The 18783-nt window shown below is 38.1% G+C and overlaps 1 protein-coding gene across 4 annotated transcripts in view; it reads right to left on the bottom strand.

Moving 5' to 3' along the window:
• The window catches only part of ASTN2 (astrotactin 2), a 7150955-nt gene that overhangs the window by 1097297 nt on the left and 6034875 nt on the right, over positions 1 to 18783 (bottom strand). The window lies entirely within an intron of this gene.

Genomic DNA, 18783 nt, shown 5'->3' with positions numbered 1-18783 from the left:
ACTGAACCACAAAGGTTTCATTTCCACAAATGATTTGTTACAGCAGCGATATTCACACAGTATGGACATAAGCAAAAAATCACCACATATAAATAAATAAATGGAATAAATATAGTTTCAAGTCAACAAAATGAAAATGTAAACAGCAAATCTTGTTAACTGTAAAACTCAAAACAAAAGCATTAATAATAGAATATTCAACCTCAGCAGAACAGATAAGTTACACAGAACAAAATACAGAGACCTACTAATACTGAAAAAAAAATGTCTAACAGATAAGTCAAATGAAGCCCTAATCTCAGTGCTTTGCCCCATTATCCCCCTAAATGTGTTATACAAACTCAGTAGCCACAAAACTATGTGACACAAGCAAACAGCCTGCAAGGGGTTGTCTCATTTAGCCAGCCATATACATTTTTATGCCTGAGCCCTGGTTTCTGATAATATCAAGAGCATTGCTTAGGGTCTTCCACCTATTCAATACATTAAATATACTGCTCCCATGATACTAATTTTGTTTGCTTTTTTCAAATTAGGGAAGCATTTGAGTAATGTGCAATGGGATTTTTTAAGTGGACTGACAGGAGTGCTATAATGGGTTTTTACACTGACTCCAGTGGACAAGGTTCATATGTGGACAAGGTTCATATGTGGACAAGGTTCATATCTGTGTCTTTAACCTATTTGCATAAGTTTTTGGATGTTACAACATATTTTCCCCCACCAGAAGCTTTACATAGTAGCACTTCTGCAAGATGTCTACTGACAATATTTTGATGGAAGGAGGAGCCTTGGTTTTCCTATTTTTAAATGCAAATCTTAATCACAACAAATGTAAATGCTATCATTCCTTGTATGATGATATGATTAAAGATGTATGTAAATTTGTATGAAAAATTTCTTAGAATTATATATATAAATAGATAATGTGTATGTCTTAAATGTATATGTTGCTATAGATGACTTTGTAGGTTGATGTGTATACCTATTGATTATTGTTCTAGTTGCCTTGTTCATAAGTTATTTTGTTAATCGTTATACAGGCTAACTTCTGATTTTAACCAGAATAGTATGCTAAAGATGCACTTAGGGAATTTAGTGCCATGGGCAGCATGACTATTTTGTGTACCTCCCCACTGTCCAGAAGCACTTACATGACAGCTTGTAAACTTTCAAACTTTTTAAAGAACATATTGATAGTTAATATGTTGCCAATTTGCAAACTGCGATTTCTTAATAGTCAAATTGCAAACTGTCTATCAGTCATGGTTTTAAAGGTAGTTAAAAAGAGCAGGACTGATATAGACAGTGAGACAATTTTACAAGTTATATATTCAGCATGTAAACAATCTATTTAAAAACAAGACCAACAGATAAACAGTTTATAAGAGAGCTATGTTATTTTTTTAAAAAGAACTACATTTACTTATACACCTAGTAAATATGAAAGAGACAAAAGGCATATAAAAAGTGCATCAGTACTTTCTGAAGTACATACAGGTGTGACAGTAGGATTTTTTCAAGGATTTTTCATCTTTTTCTTTCTGTTATCTGTACCGTTATTAGACCTAATGCTACCAGCAGCAAGTGACTGAAAAGTAATGCACATGCTTTTTAACCTGAAGCAGACTGTTTAGGTAACAAAACCCCAGAGAAGGACCATTTTAATGTGTCGAACTTGTGGTTGTCTCAATGTTATAGAAAGGTAGGGCTGCACAACACAACCCCTTAGTGACATATACTTGCAAAGCTGTAGGTAGGACACTGACTTAAAACAGGATAGCCACAGAAAGCTTCCTTTGAAAAGGTAGTCATTTAGTATGCTGTGGCCTGTGAATATGGACTCAGCAGAGATAATATTAGGTAACTGTTCTGGATCACAGTTCCAGTATTCTAAAAACAAAAACATACACAGAAAAATATGCAGTAGCAAGAGATAGACAGGGATTTGTATAATTAACCAAGCACATTTCAGATGATGGATCACTTATCTGAAACTGTGAAACTTCTCAGGGTTGTTCAAGCTTGCGGATTGTTATATCAAATAACAGGGTGACAGAATGGAAGCCTGTCCCTCAACTTCACCCAGGGCTACTATTTTTATTTTATTTATTTATTGTTTGCTTGCTTTGACTGAGTCAGTCATTTTATTTAACCAGTCTATCAATGGAAACAGGCCCACTTAATACTTTCATGACAAAGAAATACTTCAGCTTCCCTAATCACAAGCCCCACATTGTATTCCATACATTCTCTCTCTCTCATTTTGCGTTTCTTTTTACTAACATTTCATTTTTGCCACTGTCTCTCTTTATGTCTTGGATATACTCATCCAGAACAACAATTAATATTCCTGTAATGAAATACAGTATAAAAAGTAGAAAAGGCTGCATTGCTCTGCGACATAGCGTGAATACATTCTGACTATACCCCAGCTAACTCAGGGTCAACTTGCACCATGCAGACTGCGTGTGTCAGCTGATACAGACTGGATTGAGAGGCTGATCATGGTTAAATGGGGCCCCAGGCAGGGTAATGAACCAGCCCTCTGCAGCCACTCTGGTGTCTTATTATTTATCTCCCCCCCATTACCATAAATGATATTCAAAACTGTCAGTGTGCATACAATTTTCTTCTTTAGTTTTGAAACAGACAGAGATGTGAATTTATTTATTTTACTTTACATTTGTTGACCGGGATAGTCCGACTGGATATATGTCCATTTTCAGTGGAGGCCCGGGGAGAAAAGCTCCAGATAACACAGACAGAACATAACAGATATGAGTCAAACATATTTACAATTCCTTCTAGTAGGTACTCACAATATACACAGTGTGTAGTAGTATACAAAAACAACAGGTTGCAGCAAGCTATTATGAGCAAGAGATGCATACAATATTAATTTAAATAAGGCATTGAATAAGTAGTGATTAATCAGGGTTAGTACAGGGACAAAGCTAGTGCTCCTTAAAATACTGTTTGAGACCTTTTTTGAAGAGACTTAAAGAAGGTTCAAGGGTAAGGTTAGATGGAAATGAATTCCAAGTTTTACCAATGACGTTGGCAAACAGGGAGTTGCCGGCTTAGTTAATGGCTTTTTGGGTTTAGACCAACAGTTTACTGGATGATCATAGTTGCCTTGAATTACTGTATGGCTTTATGATATTTTTGATTGCTGGAGTACTTTAAGGGTGGTACAGAATTTTGTGTGCTACTATAAGCTGACTGAGGTTTAGACAGTGATATGTCCTATATGTTGAGCCTATGGCAAATCTGGCAATATGGTTGTAACAGTGTGAGACTACTAAATTCAGTTTTGCTCAGATTGGAGAGTATGGGGGAGGCATATAGAAGGGTAGAGAGTAGGTGTGAGTGGGCGATTGCAGTCCTAGCTGATGGAGTTAGAAAAGGTTTGCTCCTATATAATGAGCCAAGCTTAATTCAAAACATTTAATTTATTTATCCTTTGTTGACCAGATTAGTCCCGCTAGGCTAATGGACTCTTTTCAGGAGAGACCCTTGGTGCTATTTATACTTACAGAAGAAATTTGGCCAGGGCATTGGGGAACTTCCCCAACTCAATTTAGCACTCACAGTCCATATGACTAATGAGTGCATGTGCAAATTCCATTTCCTGTGCAGTGGTAACTGGGAGGATGGTGTGTGGTATGGCAACCAGTGAGACAGGAGGTGAGGCAAATGCTATCTCCTTGGAATTAATTGAAAAGAGTTTGGTAGAAATGTTTAAAAGAAAGAGAGGGTGGATGAAATAGTGGAGGATACACAGAAATGAATTTGTTTTAGAGGAGGGGAATGGTCGTAAGAGACTGTTGTTTTGCAGAATGATTTACTGATGGATTTATGGAAGAACATGAGCTAGAGACTGGAAAATAATTATCCTGGGGTGAGATTATGGACAGGATTCAAAAGGAAGAAGTGAAGGATATGCACAAGAAAATGCAGAAACAGTAAGGGAGAAGAGAGAAGGAAAAATAGTAAGAATACAGAAGAAACAGAAAAAAGAATTATGTTGTGCATATACAGAGTAAGGAAGAGAAACAGATAGACATGTATGGAATATGGGACACAGTAACTGTCTCTTTAGGAACCAAAACCTAAGAGGTAAGAGCATTTATTCTGATAAAAAAAGACACGTTATGACATTTTTTTGAGACTGCTTCAGGATTAGAGACTTTTTGCAGGAATATGGTAAAAGAAAAGATATGCATCCATGGAACAATTATGTCATTAAGACTATGTACTGTGAAACACAAAAGAAAGTGTATATACAGTTTCAAACGGAGACGGAGAGAAAAACTATGAAAAAAATATTTATTTAAACAACTTTTGTAAAAAAGTTAGATATTTCAAAAGGAATAGATAACAGAGGACTATGTAATAGAGGGTGGGGTTGTAATATTAATTTGAAAATAGACAATGACAGAATTATCCATATTCCAAGCATGATTAATGCTGAAGAAAACAGAGCTAGGGTATAGTACTGGGGTAACTGGCAATTTTTTTTTTTTTTGTGGAAAGAGGGACATTTTATAGGTAATTTGATATAAAGAAATGTTTTGTATATGGGGAGTTTGAACATTATGCAAAACATGTTAAATAAAATTATATGCATGTAAGCAGATAGGGCATTTATGGGTTGATTGTATAAAAGAGCAAAAAAGAAAAAAATGTGTGTAGAAGAAACTGTAAGTGAATTTAAAAAACCAGGAAGAGCAACAAAATGACTTTGCAGAAATGATGAATGATGATATACAAAATGTAGATAGTGACAAAAAGTAGACAGGAAGGTGAAACAGAAGTTGGATCAGGGGTTAGTGATGGGTAGATACAGACTTGAGGGAAGTGGAAAAAAATTCTACTGAGTAAAAGATAGAAAAAGGAAATTCCAAGGATTACGCTTAAAAGTGATAAGAAAGGAAATGGATAAAATACATAATTTCATATAGATTAAAAAGGAGAGAAATAAATAATCTTAGAATTTTATCTGTTAATGTGAGCAGTATGAAAAGATTAGTAAAAAGAATTGAAGTATTAGAAGGTGTAATGAATGTGAAGTAATGTTATAGTATTAGAAGATGTTAAGACGTTTAACAAAAGAAGAAAGATGACAAACAGAAAACTCATGGAGAGGAGGCATAATTTGAAATTTGGGAGGAGAAACCTGTGCAACAATAGCAGTACTATATAGCACAATAATTAAGATATTGGATTTTACTTTAGCTAGATTAGGGTGATTATTAGTGGTAGGTCTAAGACAGGAAAATAGAGTTCATAGACAAAGTTGTATATGCATATTTGCCATATAAAGAGAGAGAAAGGTTCTTTATAGACACACTGGATTAGATAATAATTAGACATGTTGATTAAGGAAGTAAATGTTAATTCTGCATCAGATTCCGATGATATAGGTTATTTAGTGTTTAAGAATATGGAACACTGGCAAAAATAAATGTTTGTGTGTGTGTTTTTGTGCGTTTGTGTTTGTATACATATATATATATATATATATAAAATGAATGGCTAAATTATGGTATTTGCTATACAAAGATATGCAGTGGAATTATGAGATTTATTTGGAAGAAAGGAGAGAAAGACAAAATGAATAATTGGAGAGCAGCTGTGTTAAATAATACTGATTATAATATATGTATTAAGACAATATAAATAAGATTAGAGAATAAAATATATAAGGTACTAGAAGAGACTATTTATGTAGTTAGGAGAAAAGGATGTCATGAATTATTAAAGCTTGTTAGAGAAATAACAGATGATGTTAAAAAAGAAAGTAATGAAGCAAAATTGCTGGTAGGAGACATAAATTAAGTAGTCAATATGATAGATCATGTCATATTATAGAAAATAATGGACGGATATTATTTTAGTAAAAAAAATCAGAAAGTAATTACATCAGTATATAGGAATAACAAAATATGACTTTTGATAAATGTTTGGTTAAATAAAGAGAGATAGAGAGATGAATATGGGTTTAAAACAGCAGTATTTTATTTGTAATAGTAATAAGTTGGCTAGTAGCAAAAAAAACACAAATGAGAAAACAAGAAAAGCATATATATATATATATATATATATATATATATATATATATATATGTGTGTGTGTGTGTGTGTGTATATGTGTATATATATATATATATATATATATATATATATATATATGTATGTGTGTGTATGTATATATATATATATATATATATATATATATATATATATATATATATATATAAAACCAAAAGATTTGGAGAAACAGCTCATTGGAATGATGTTTAGATTTATTTGGGGATCTAGGTTTAAACCCAGATAAAAGAGGACTATTATATGTGGATAAGGAAGATGGATGTTGGGTCTGTTGAACCCTTTAGTATATGGAGTATCATTAAATCTATATAGGTTATTAAATGAATAAATGGAAAAGTCATCAAGTTGGTTCCAAGGTTATTTAAGACAAAATATGAACGAGAATGTAATGCAATACATTTGAATAAAAGGGAGAGAGATTAGAGAAATTAAGAAATAAAGATGCATCAAGACAAAATAAAAAATGTGGAATTTAGGTATAGAGGAGGTAGAAGAATATAGGGAATTATGGTACAAAACATAATGGTGAAAAATTACTGTGTGAACCCCATGTGGACATTTGACAGAATAAAAAAATAAAAGCTATAAAATAAAGAAATAAATGGTGTATGAAGAATGTAGAATGTCAACATTTTTTTGGAGGCTACAAATTAATAGATTGCCTGTAAAAGGAAATATGCCTTATAAAAAAGTAAATGGAAATGTAAGTATTTTATGTGAATTAGAAATTGCGGAACATGTTTTTTAACATGTAAAAAAGTGAAAAAATATGGGAAAAATAACAGAGGAGAATATTTTGAAAGAAATACAGGACAATAAACAGATAGTCTATACACAATGAGCCGAGTGGAGGAGGGGCACTGACTACAACTCTGATTTGAAATATATAACAATAAGTATCCTGTTTTTTTTTTGCTTATTTTTACTAGTTATTGCTTCTAGCAATTTATATACAACACTTTTTATTGCCTGTTGCATACTTTTTACTGTATTTTATTGATATTAACTAATCTGCATGATTAAACTAAAAATGTCTGCCTTACAGGGCCTGATAAATAAGGTTTTTACTGTCACACTGTTTGGAAAGCTTTTTAGCTAGTTTCAGTGTGAAAGGTTTAAAGGAAATTTTCTCTACTTGTTAAGTACCTATTTATTTGTTCTGATTTCCTGCCAAGGAGTGTATCATATAACTGATTTGTTTGCAGTTAAAAGAATTCTGTAGAGTCTCCTTGCTCCTTTATCTGTTTAAAATTTTCATTTTGTGGCTCACTGCTGTTCTTCTGTTGTGATAAACATTTCTGTAGTGTTTAATGTCTAAAAGAGTGTAGGCTAGTAGCAACCAAAAACTGAGGGTAATGCTACTCAATGCTAGAAGTCTAAATCTCAAAATGCACTCCCTCGAGGCACTCCTTAAAATGGAGAACATCGATAGTTGTGCAGTGACTGAAACCTGGTTCAAGGCTCCAGACAGCACCCCTGCATTACCAGGCTATAACTCATACCACACTTTTCGACCATCTAACCTGGAATGGAACACCAAAGGCGGAGGTGTGTCCATATTCATTAAGGATATCCACACCTCCAGACTAGCTGCTCAGCATAATCCATCTGAGGTTATCCATGTGCAATTAACTCTGGGCAAAACTGTCAAGAATCTCAATGGCAACACCCAGATCTGCTCTGAGTTACAGCACAACGGAACAAAAATTACAGAACCAACTGATATTGCCAACATCTTGGCAAATAGGTTCTGTGCTAACTTTACCCCCAAATCACCCCCCATATCTATACAGGAAGAATGCAGAGTCCCTGTAATCACAACTATGCAGGTAAAAGCTGCACTCTCTAAAGCCAAAAACACAGTGTCCATGGGACCGGACAACATCCTAGGCTCCGTTTTACATGAACTTCAGAATGAACTGGCTCCCCACCTAAGCACCATGTTCAATCATAGCCTCATGTCAGGCTTTGTGTCCACTGAATGGCACACAGCAACAGTTATCCCACTCCACAAAGGGGGAGTCACAACTGATCCTGGGAACTATCAACCTATTAGCCTGACGAGCCTGGTCTGTAAGGTCATGGAACGTATCACCATGGAACTCAAAACAAAGACATTGGTAACTTCCAAACTCTGGACCCCACCCAGTTTGGGTTTGTGAAAGGCAGAGCATGCCTCCTGAACCTGATCAACTTCTTTGAGGCAGTCAACAAAGCCGTAGACGAGGGTAAGGTGGTTCACACAGCTTATCTTGACCTCGCTGAGGCTTTCAACACCATCTCCCATTCTGGAATTATAGCTAACCTCACTAAACTAGGTATAAATCCCTACATCACAAGATGGGTTGACAACTGGCTCACTGACAGAACCCACACTGTAAAGGTTGCAGACTCCAAATGTGACTTCAAACCAGTGACAAGTGAACTATCACAGGGTTCAGTCCTGTGACCTCTTCTGTTTGTATCTACTTCTCTAAAGTACAGGCTAACACAGAAGGCCTTTGGCTAATGAAGTTCGCAGATGACTGTAAACTAGGAGCCATAGTCGAGTCCCCAACTGATGTGGACATCCTACAGAAGCGCCTCACTGAGACAGATGCCTGGCATCAGAGCCATGTCCTCAAGCTCAATGCCAAAAAGTGCATTGTCATCCACTTTGGTAAAAACTCTGTACCCATGAACTACCGTATAGGCTGCAGTCTACTTAATGCCGAATGTGTGATAAGAGGCCTTGGGACACAGGTGGACAGTAGTCTCTCCTTTGATAATCACATTGCCACAGTAGTCAGAAATCCTTCTATGTGGCACACCTCATCACAAAAAGGTTCTCATCCAGGAAAAAAGAGGTCATTGTTCCCCTCTACTCAACACTCATTAGACCCATTATAGAGTACAATGCCCCTTTTGGAATGTATCTCACAAGACATCTGCAGCAGCTGGAAAGGCCACAGAAGTACCTCACAAAGAGGACTACTGGCCTCAAACAGATACCCTTCACTGACCATCTCAAAAAACTCCAGCTTTACTCTGTAGCATATCGTCTACCCAGAGGCGATCTCTGCCTAACATATAAAGCTATGTCAAACCCAGAGCTGTTGGACATGCTACACCTAAAGCAATCCCAATCTCTCCGAGCTACATGCTCTAGGGACCTAAACCTTGTCACCACAATAAACAGGACATGCTGGAGGAATAGATTCCTGTCCCAAAGACTTCCCGTACTCTGGAACAAGCTACCCATCTATGTCAAGCAAAGTTCCTCATTATCACTCTTCAAGAAAAATCTTGATGAATGGATGGGAAATACCCCCCGAGGATCAGTTCTGTGGCTCTTGCTCAACAGGGGCACAGGAAAATAACTTTCTTAGGTGGCGTAAGCCAGGGAACCTTGTTGGCTAGGCTTACGTAGGCCCTTGGACCGACAGCCTAGTACCTACCTATGAACCTATAAATATGGATGTAATTGAATATAGATTTTATGAGAAATGTAGTAAGGAATATGTCAAAAGTTTGGATAAGAAAATTTTTGCATTATATGGACAATATGGAATAAAAAACTGAATGAGGTTATGTTTAATGGAAATTGGGTGATACCAAATATAATATGAAAAATCAAATGGTGGTTGTGGAAAAAGGAGTGGGCATCTATACAAATATGAAACAAAAAGTTGTAAATAATGCAGGAATATAAATCCAATGTAAATTTTAGTATATGTGTAAATTTGTATATATTTGTGTACAGTAAAGGACCCCTACACTTTTTGATAGCTCAGGTGGATGTAAAACATTTCACAGCACCTCCCACCAATGCAGGTGGATAGGTCTTCGGTTTAATGTCTCATCCAAAGGAAGACACACTCAGGAGTGTAGCACCCCCCTCTGTACTGCACTACAATGTCAGCAATCCATCTACATGGTGTGGGAGCAGAACCCACAGTATTTTACACCAAAGATGAGTAATCTACCTGTTGTGCTACTAAAACTGCTTTTACATTTTATACAAAAACACTGACGGCCATTTGCTAAACAAAACAGTTACACATTGAAAAGAGACATAGTATGAGCAACAGAAAACTTTCAAAATCAATTGAAACTCATATTCACTAAAAATGCACCTGACCAGTGGCAGATTAAATGTAACTTGGCCAGTGGGCTGTTTTCAAACCATGGGCCCAACTGCATACATTTTTTATTGTTGTTGTTTGTCTTTTCCCGGTTAGGGGTTGCCACAGCGAAACTCCGGTCCGCTAATGATTGGCAGTAGGTTTTCATGAATGTCGAGGTGCCAGCTCGACGTCCAACCTTCAACGAAGGCACGTCCTTACGCATGTCTTTTGAATGCCACCCAACCGCAGAGAGGACATGCAGACTCCACACATTTTTTATACCATGCATAAATGCACGCATTCTTTGATTCACCTTCCTGGTTATCAGTATTTCTTGCTAAATACAGCAACATTTGTTACAGTGCATTTTAAATTTGTAGTTTTGAACAAATTTCCATTAAGTAGTGAAACAAAATGTTATGAACCAATACATGAAAATAATACCCATTTCAGAACATTTCAACTAACTCTAATGACTAGATACAATATTCACTGATTTACCAAAGGGCCTGGTAGTTAGTGTAGAGAATTAAGGATCTTGTCTCTTCTAGCCAAAATACAGTGTTTGAATGGACCTGAGCAAGTCAGTTAACTAAACTGCAATCTCTAACCACTAGCGAGGGCATTTCATATACACACACACACACACATACACACACACAAATATACACACTCTGTACTTGCAAGTTCCAAAAATCAATAAAGGCTTTTTCTGAAGTTTGTACCCATCTACTGTTTTCTATAATGCTGCTCCAGTTTTGGAAATCAAATATTGCATGTTGCTATACATGTGTATGTCTGTTTTGTCTCATTGATACTGGGCTAGAAAGATCCTAAAGAAATAATATGCAGGCAGATGCAATGGGCTTAGAGATTGCTTAAAAAAAAAAAAAAAAAAAAAAAAAGGAAAACTTTTACTTAATGTTGTGGACACCCCCCCCCCCCCCCTGCCTCAGCCAGTGGGTCCTAGGAAGCTACCTAGTCACTAGTACTGGATATGGCCCTTATTAGATTGAGATGCTACTTGTCAGGTGTTGCCATCCTATTAGTCAATGAGGGTAAGGGACATGAAACTGCCCCTGGACACCATATATTAAAAATGTCTCTTTGGTGGTAAATGGAAATGAAAATCACACAAGAATGTCACCTCATAAAGGATGGGACTACCCGTCAAGTTCACCACTTGTACAAGGAATGAACATTTCCATGCTGTAGCCATTACAATCAGAAGACAGGAGCACACGCCAGGGCACAATTAAGTGGGCTAGCTTCATCCAGCATAAAATCAAAGCCAAAAAGGATGATGGTCCAGCACTACTAAGTCTCACCTTCACAGGCAGTAACTACAGAAGCCAAGGCAAGAAATCAATTACTTCTACAGTTATGCTGAAAGTTAAGTGGTGGAACATGGAAGACAAAAAAAAATGCTGAAGGCAACACAATGCTAACTGATATTTAATGTATTGTTATTACAGCTTTTATTTAGAAGACATGGTTTCGTTCTTTTTGGCACATGCGAAAAATCTCAAGGTTATGATGTGTGGGGAACATTTTGTCTCTATTTTGGTACTTGCTTTTTCTTTGTTGATTCTGTTTGCTTTGATTTCTTGAATACTGTATCAAAATATTATTATAAATCCAATCTTGTTGGCATTATTTGTTGTGCACATTTATTCATCACTCCAGAGCTTACATCTCTCTACTGCCCTTAATACGTAGAGTCACCATGAATTTCCTCTCAGAATTTAGCTTTTTTCCTCCTAAAATTGTGCATGGTTTTGATAGCTTCTACCAGTATGTATAAAAGGGTCTTAATCTGAGGACATTTTCCATAATTATTTATTGTTTGCAATAATTCTGTCAATAATGGGTTAAGAAATATGAAATATATAAAAGTATCCTAGCCTGAAGACAAAGTTGACAATTTCAAGATAATTTTTACTACAGGATTTTTTTTGAGCATGTCCTCTGCAGTGACAAAAAGCATCAGTTATGTATTCTGAAAGGAAAAGTACATTATCTATCTACATGTGACTCTGCAACAGACATATCAGAATTTTTATTGGTGGCAAGGTTGTTACTGGCTTTCATAATTTACAAAATATTGTGAGGAAGACTGGAAATTTGAGACAAACTGTGCATGGGATACATTAGGTTTGCGTCCACTGTACTCATGAAAGGTTTGTGTCAGATTCGTAGCTAGATATATTTCTGAAATAGGAATGCAATGCCCAATCCTCTTACTACCCCTTAGTCAAAGTCAGTGTTACAAGGGTGCTGAAGTTTATCCTGGCACTCGGTTAGTGCAAGGTAGAGAAATGAGTCCTGGATAAGATGTCAGTCTATTGCAGCTAAATAGGTTATAATACTTAAAATGAATATTATACATATTAAATGTTCATGATCTAATGATATGGTTTGTCTACAAGAGACCCTCCTAGGACCTGAGCATGATAAATTCAATTGTCAATTTACTCATTTAGTTATGACCAACTGTACCCTTTTCTAAATGTGAGGTATGTTGCATCATATTAATTTCTTCGTCTTCACTGTTAACATAGGACAATGTTTTAATTGCAGAATGAAGTAGATGAACTGTTAGAAAAAATATAGATGCATTCTGAATCACTTCAGGTCCTATCTATAGCTAACAGCAAATATTACAATCTCAAAAGTAATAATAATAATATTTAGAAAAACTTAGGGTTTTTCTTCTGGCACAGAGATATGACTCAAGCAACACAAGTCTGATTATGAATCAAGTGTCTGCTGGAGCCCACATTGGCCAAAGGGAGGAATGATGCGTCTTTCTGTCTTTTTTTCTCTTCATGGAAACAGGGGAAAGTGCATGTCCCTGCACTTACTCCTATTACAGTATTCACAGTGGAGCTCAAAGATCCAACAGGAGTTCTGACTTAAAGAGGAACACAACAATCTTGAGAAGTTATGTCATCCATGGTAGTGATTGACATATCTTTGCTGATGTCTGTTTCATGCCATACCTTGCAGATATAGCTGTGCAAAGAGGGGTTAGGGTCCTTAAAGTTAACAAAAACCCTGGATGTAATATTGCTTAGATTATATAATATACAGCAATACACGTGAAGTATAATGTCCGTTATATTAACATAGTTTGATTACTTTTATATGCATGTAAATTTGCCTATGTCATAAGTGATAATTCAATAAAGGTGTTTGAAAAAAATGGCTTTGACTGAGTGATGGCCTTCTCTCCAAAGCTTTGATCTTTCCTTATGAATAAACAAAATGGTCTATTTGGGACAACGTAAAGGGGGGAGATTGAAAGTCACCAAGGCTGGCAGGAAAGAAAAAGAAAGCAAAAACAAGCAGTCAAACAAAAACATTTAGAAGAGCTTACTTATATTAGTAAGATTGGAAATGTACAGCAGAGTGCTTGAAACATCTGACCTATGAATGTACCCATTTATTTAAGCATCATAATCTTGGTGCCACAACTGAATGGATATTTACATTACAGAAATATTAATTGTTAAACTTTTATTTTAATTAATCTGTTTCCTTCATTTTCTTATTTTCCCTTTTTTTGAAATTAGTAGCTGATCTTCAGTTTAACACTGCTTTAAATGTTTCTGACCACAATCAAAATTAACAAGCCCAATTAATGGCGAAAACCAGGTCACATGTATTTTACTACTTGTTCCCAATTACCCCGGAGTCATTCAAATCACCTCTTCCAAACCATATGGCCATATAGGGATCATTCTGCAATTAGATAATATGGCTCCTGGAAATTTCTGTAGAGTAAAACAGAAATGAATTCTCCTCCTTAAAACTGATTTTGCTGCCATATGTCATATGCAGTATTTAGTCCCTTAATACTGGATGACCTGTAATGCAAAATGCTGAGCACGCAAGTGTCTCAATACTAATCGCATGATTAACAACTATATACCCTGCAAAGACAGAACTGTGTCAGCTGACCATTTTTACCAGCATTGTTACTGTTCTACTGATAAGCCCAATGATACAGGCAACAGTCTATTTTGATTGATGGGTTGGTTTTCCTGGCTGTATGGTGATATAAATGTAAAAATGCAAAGAAACAAGTGTGACTGGCATGAGTGTTTTATAAATGCATACTTAGACTAGAATTCCATGCTCATACCACATTAGTTTAATTTGCCACAATTTGCTGCTAAAATTAAATAACACAATCCACAAATAGACATGTTGGTTGTTCAAGAATTAACTGTTTAATGAGCGGAGGCAGTCCAAACCCTTTGCAAGTGTAACCGGATAAAACTGGCAACTTGACATCTGTCCTAGATTCCCATACACAGCAGTATGGAACAGATTGGAGACTTTGATGCTGGCTTGTGATTGGTCCTCAATAGTGATGCTTCTAGAATCAAGCATGGAGTACAGCTATCTTCTCGCTGTCGTACATTCTGTCTACATTCTATATCAGAATATTTGTGCATGTGCTCACCTAAAGCTTCATTATTTATTTGTTTATTTATTTAACTTATCTAAGTATTTATCCATTTACCCATTCATTATTTTTTGCTATGTAAACCCAATGGGCACAAGTGACTCTTTTTCAGAGGTGATTGAGGAATACTGTTTAGCTAAGTGGCTTGCTCTGAATAAACAAAGTCGAGAGATGGAGTCAGAGGAACTCAAACCCAGGAATAAAGGCTGATTCTTTTTAGGAAATCAATGATGACATCCTCTATCCTAAACTACTATAATACTGAGAAGTTAGAGGACATCGGGGTGAAGCAAGTCCATATGCGTCCACATTACATGGGTACTCTGCATTAATAATGTACATTAAATAACACAAATACATTCACAGCTACTTGTGATGAACTAACTGGAGTCAAGTGGCAAACATGACTACTTCTTCCTTACTGGGTCAGAAACAGGATTCAGATGGCCACTGTTTCAATCTCTCTTTCTGTATACCTATCTTCCTTGATTTACCATTGCGAAGAAAAAAAGAAACATCAATCCTCTACAACAGTGCTCACATGACAACCTGGTTTATGGCTTTTTTTTTAACAGCTGGACAGATGCTATTCATTTCCACACAATGTGTTGGACTTTACTGGAAAGACAGTCAGTTTCAGGACAACATATTTCATAATTCTACATTCCTGAAGGTTTAAGAGTTTGTTTTATTAACAGTGAAAAGAGGAAAAAAATATATTTTCAAACAAGTAACAAATGCAGATATGAAATGAAACACTCTCTTGAAACTAGAATAAAACAGTCTTGTTCACTGTTTACAGCACAAACCTGCAGAACAAAGTGTTGTATTGAAACCTCATCTAATGACCTTTTTAAGACAAATGTAGTTTGGGACAAACTAAGTTGTCCCGGTCCCATGATCAGGGGTAAGGGGGGGTATGGCTGTCAGAGGTTAATGGGTGTCTTTATAGGTAGATTAGATAGTGGGACTGGAGTGTAGTGGTTTAAGAGAAAGGGAGAGGTTAAGGGAAGTGATGTATGGGAGGGAGGGGCTTATAACAGGGTTAAATGGTAGGGCTTAGGGGAAGTAGGTACATTTTGGCGTGAGCTGTGCAATGGCCAGGACAGCTTAGATGGCTTAGGGTTGAGTGCTGTGACTGTAGTCAGCAGGGTCCTGGGTTCAAGACCTGACAGTGTTGTTGCTTTAGTTACATTCCTCTGCTGCTAAGGTTCAGGGCAGACGTTCAACACCTGGGACTGCTGTTTGGGGGGGGGGGGTTAGTAAGAGCAATAGTGGGCATCTGTCCCTGTTTTCTCCCCTATCAGTTTGGCTTCTGTGTGGGTTCTTTCTAGGCTAGTCAAAGGGTTTAGCGAGTGGATAGGGGATAGCTGCAAGGGGACTGTAGGTCAATGGTTGTTTGGCTACCAAGAAGGCCTTGTCAAGAGGTCTGGTTTAGAGGTGCACAATTTTTTTTCCCTCAGCTGAAGGGTAGATGAGGTAGGCGAGTCAGATGAGGGAGGTAGTGCGTAGGGCAAGGTGACATAAAAGGGGGGTTGGGGTGGAATAGGGCAGTGCTGTCCAAGGAGCAGCATTAATTTTGTGGGTTTCTTGTCTTACAGATGGCTAACTTACCTGGATTACATCAGCAATGGCAAGCTATTGTGGCCCAGGCTGAGGAATTATTTCAGGAGGTGGCGATGTCCAAGGTGGTAATTGAACCAGAAAAAGCTTCAGGTCAGAAGAGGTGGCATTCCATAGCAAGATCCCCAGCTTGGGGGAAAAGACAGTGGACAATGAAGCAGGTGGATGCAGTGGATACACCAGCTCCCAGTACGTCTCAAGATGAAGGTGCAGGTAATGGTTTTACTTCATCAGTGCTGGCTGGGAAAATGAGTGTTGAGTATTGTGGGGGGAATGGGGATGAAGGACAACTGTTAGGTGGGGATCTTGGGGGGTGGCAAGTGATAGAAGTTGCTTAGAGGGGGCTGTCACAGTGAGCCAGGTACATTGGGGATGCAACTGGGGTGGGTGTAGGTTCGGGAGACAGTTTGGCTTTGGACTCGGAGGTAGGCTCTGACTTTGGGCTGTGACCAGGGGACTGGTTAGCCATCCAAGCCTTGGGACAGGAGCAAGAGTGTTTTTTCTGACTCCGCACATTCCGGGGTTGGTAAAAGAAAAAATTTAAAAAGGTGAGTATGTAGATGTTTTTGAGTTGATTAGTGAGGAAGGGTTCCAACAGTTAGTGGAGGTGGAGTCGTCTAATAGCAAGGACTTGCTGCTTTAGTGGCATTGGGGAGGAAGAGGGTAGGTAAGATTCGCCCTAGGACGTAGGATAATTGGGTGGTCAGCTTTATTTACTATATCGCTGTGCAGCTGGAGAAGGATGGGTCACTGGCCTTGCCTCTTCTACGATATTTCCTTACCATTCGGGAGGCACAACGGTTAATGCCGGGGAATTACGAGGCTATGGTACGATCAGCATTTCTGCAAACAGAAGGCTGTGGACCAGTCACTACATTGGGAGGTGTGTCATCTGGATATATGGTTAGCTACAATGATGGATAGTTATGATGGCTTTAACAGGAGGGTGAGTGTGGGAGAAGGAGCAGGTGTGTGTTGGTCTTTTAATAGTGATTCTTGTTCGTGGGTAGGGTGAAAAGTTGCACACACTTGCTCAAGATGCAGAGGGAGTCATTCGGCTATTTTTTGTGGTCGGCATGACCTTTCTGTTGGGAACTCCAATGTTATAGCTCATAAGGGTGGATTCCTTGCCTCGCAGTGGTTTCAACCAGCTCAGGGTAAGGGTAATTTTCGGGGGTCCTCTGGACTTGGGTTCTTTAGAGGCAATAGGGGAAGGGGTGCCATTCCCCATTAAGTTGGAGGTCCGGTGGGGTATGCTTCAGTGGTTTCCTGGCCATGCGATCAAGAATGAGATATTACATGGGTTTCAGCAGGGGTTTCTTATTAAGTCCACTGCAGGAGGGGATGGGGGGGGGGGGTTTGTAAGAACCTGCAATCAGTGCAAGGTAAAGAGGATATTTTGGAGGTTTTGTTGGAGGAGGAGTGTTGGGTGGGGTGTTTATTGGGTCCTTTTGACATTCCACCTTTCAGTAGTTACAAGGTGTTGCCCTTGGGGTTAGTGCCAAAGAAATGGGTGGGGGAATTCTAATTGATGCATCACTTGTCACATCTGGAAGGGAATTCAGTGAAATAATTTATTGTGGAGAAGGAGGTCAGGGTGCATTAAGCATCCTTGGATGATGCTGTAAAGGTGATCAGGGAATTTCGGGAGCCATGGCTGGTTAAAGTTGACACTGAGTCTGTTTTTTGCTTGCTGCATATAAGGAGTGAGGATTGGCCGTTACTGGAGATGGGTGTAGGTGATAAGTACTACTTTGATAAAGCTATGCCTATGGGTTGTTCATTGGCATGTGTGACCTTTGAGAAGTTCAGTACAGTATTACATTGGATATGGCAACAGAGAGTGGGAACGCAAAAGGCAGTGCATTATTTAGATGATTTTCTGCTGGTGGGCGAAGGAAGGGCAGGAGCACAGGAGGGGTTGTGGGAGTTTACGAGCATGTGCAAGGAGTTGGGGGTACCATTGGCTCAGCATAAGATGGAAGGTCCAGTAAGAGCATTATAATTTCTGGGATTAATGGTAGATGTGGAGTGGGGACTGTTTTGTTTACCTGAGGATAAGATAGAGAGGCTTCGGATGGCTATACGTTTGGTACTGATAAGGATAAGATATGGTTTTGATCAGTCATGGAGTTGTTGGGGCTTTTGAATTTTGCCTGTCAAACTGTGCACCCAGGGTGCCCCTTTTGTAGGTCGGTGGCTTTTATGTTGAAAGGGGGCCGGAGTAAACACCACTGGGTTAGGGTGACCAAACTGGTGCAGGAGGACTTGGTGTTGTGGGACTTTTTTGCAACAATTTAATGGGATCTCTTTCTGGCAGTCTGACTGGGTGGGGCAGGAAGAACTTCAGCTGTTTATGGATGCAGCTGGGGGCACTGGAATGGGGGCCTACTTTGAGGGTCGGTGGTTTGTGGCTGAATGGCCTCGGGATTGGAATGAGGAATGGAGATGTGATGTGGTCTTC

This window comes from Protopterus annectens, chromosome 16.part0, assembly GCF_019279795.1.
Source record: "Protopterus annectens isolate FY-2018-M chromosome 16.part0, PAN1.0, whole genome shotgun sequence".
Classification (NCBI taxonomy): Eukaryota; Metazoa; Chordata; order Ceratodontiformes; family Protopteridae; genus Protopterus; species Protopterus annectens.
Note: the sequence above shows the minus strand (reverse complement) of the source record. Positions and strands in the feature narration are given on the sequence as shown.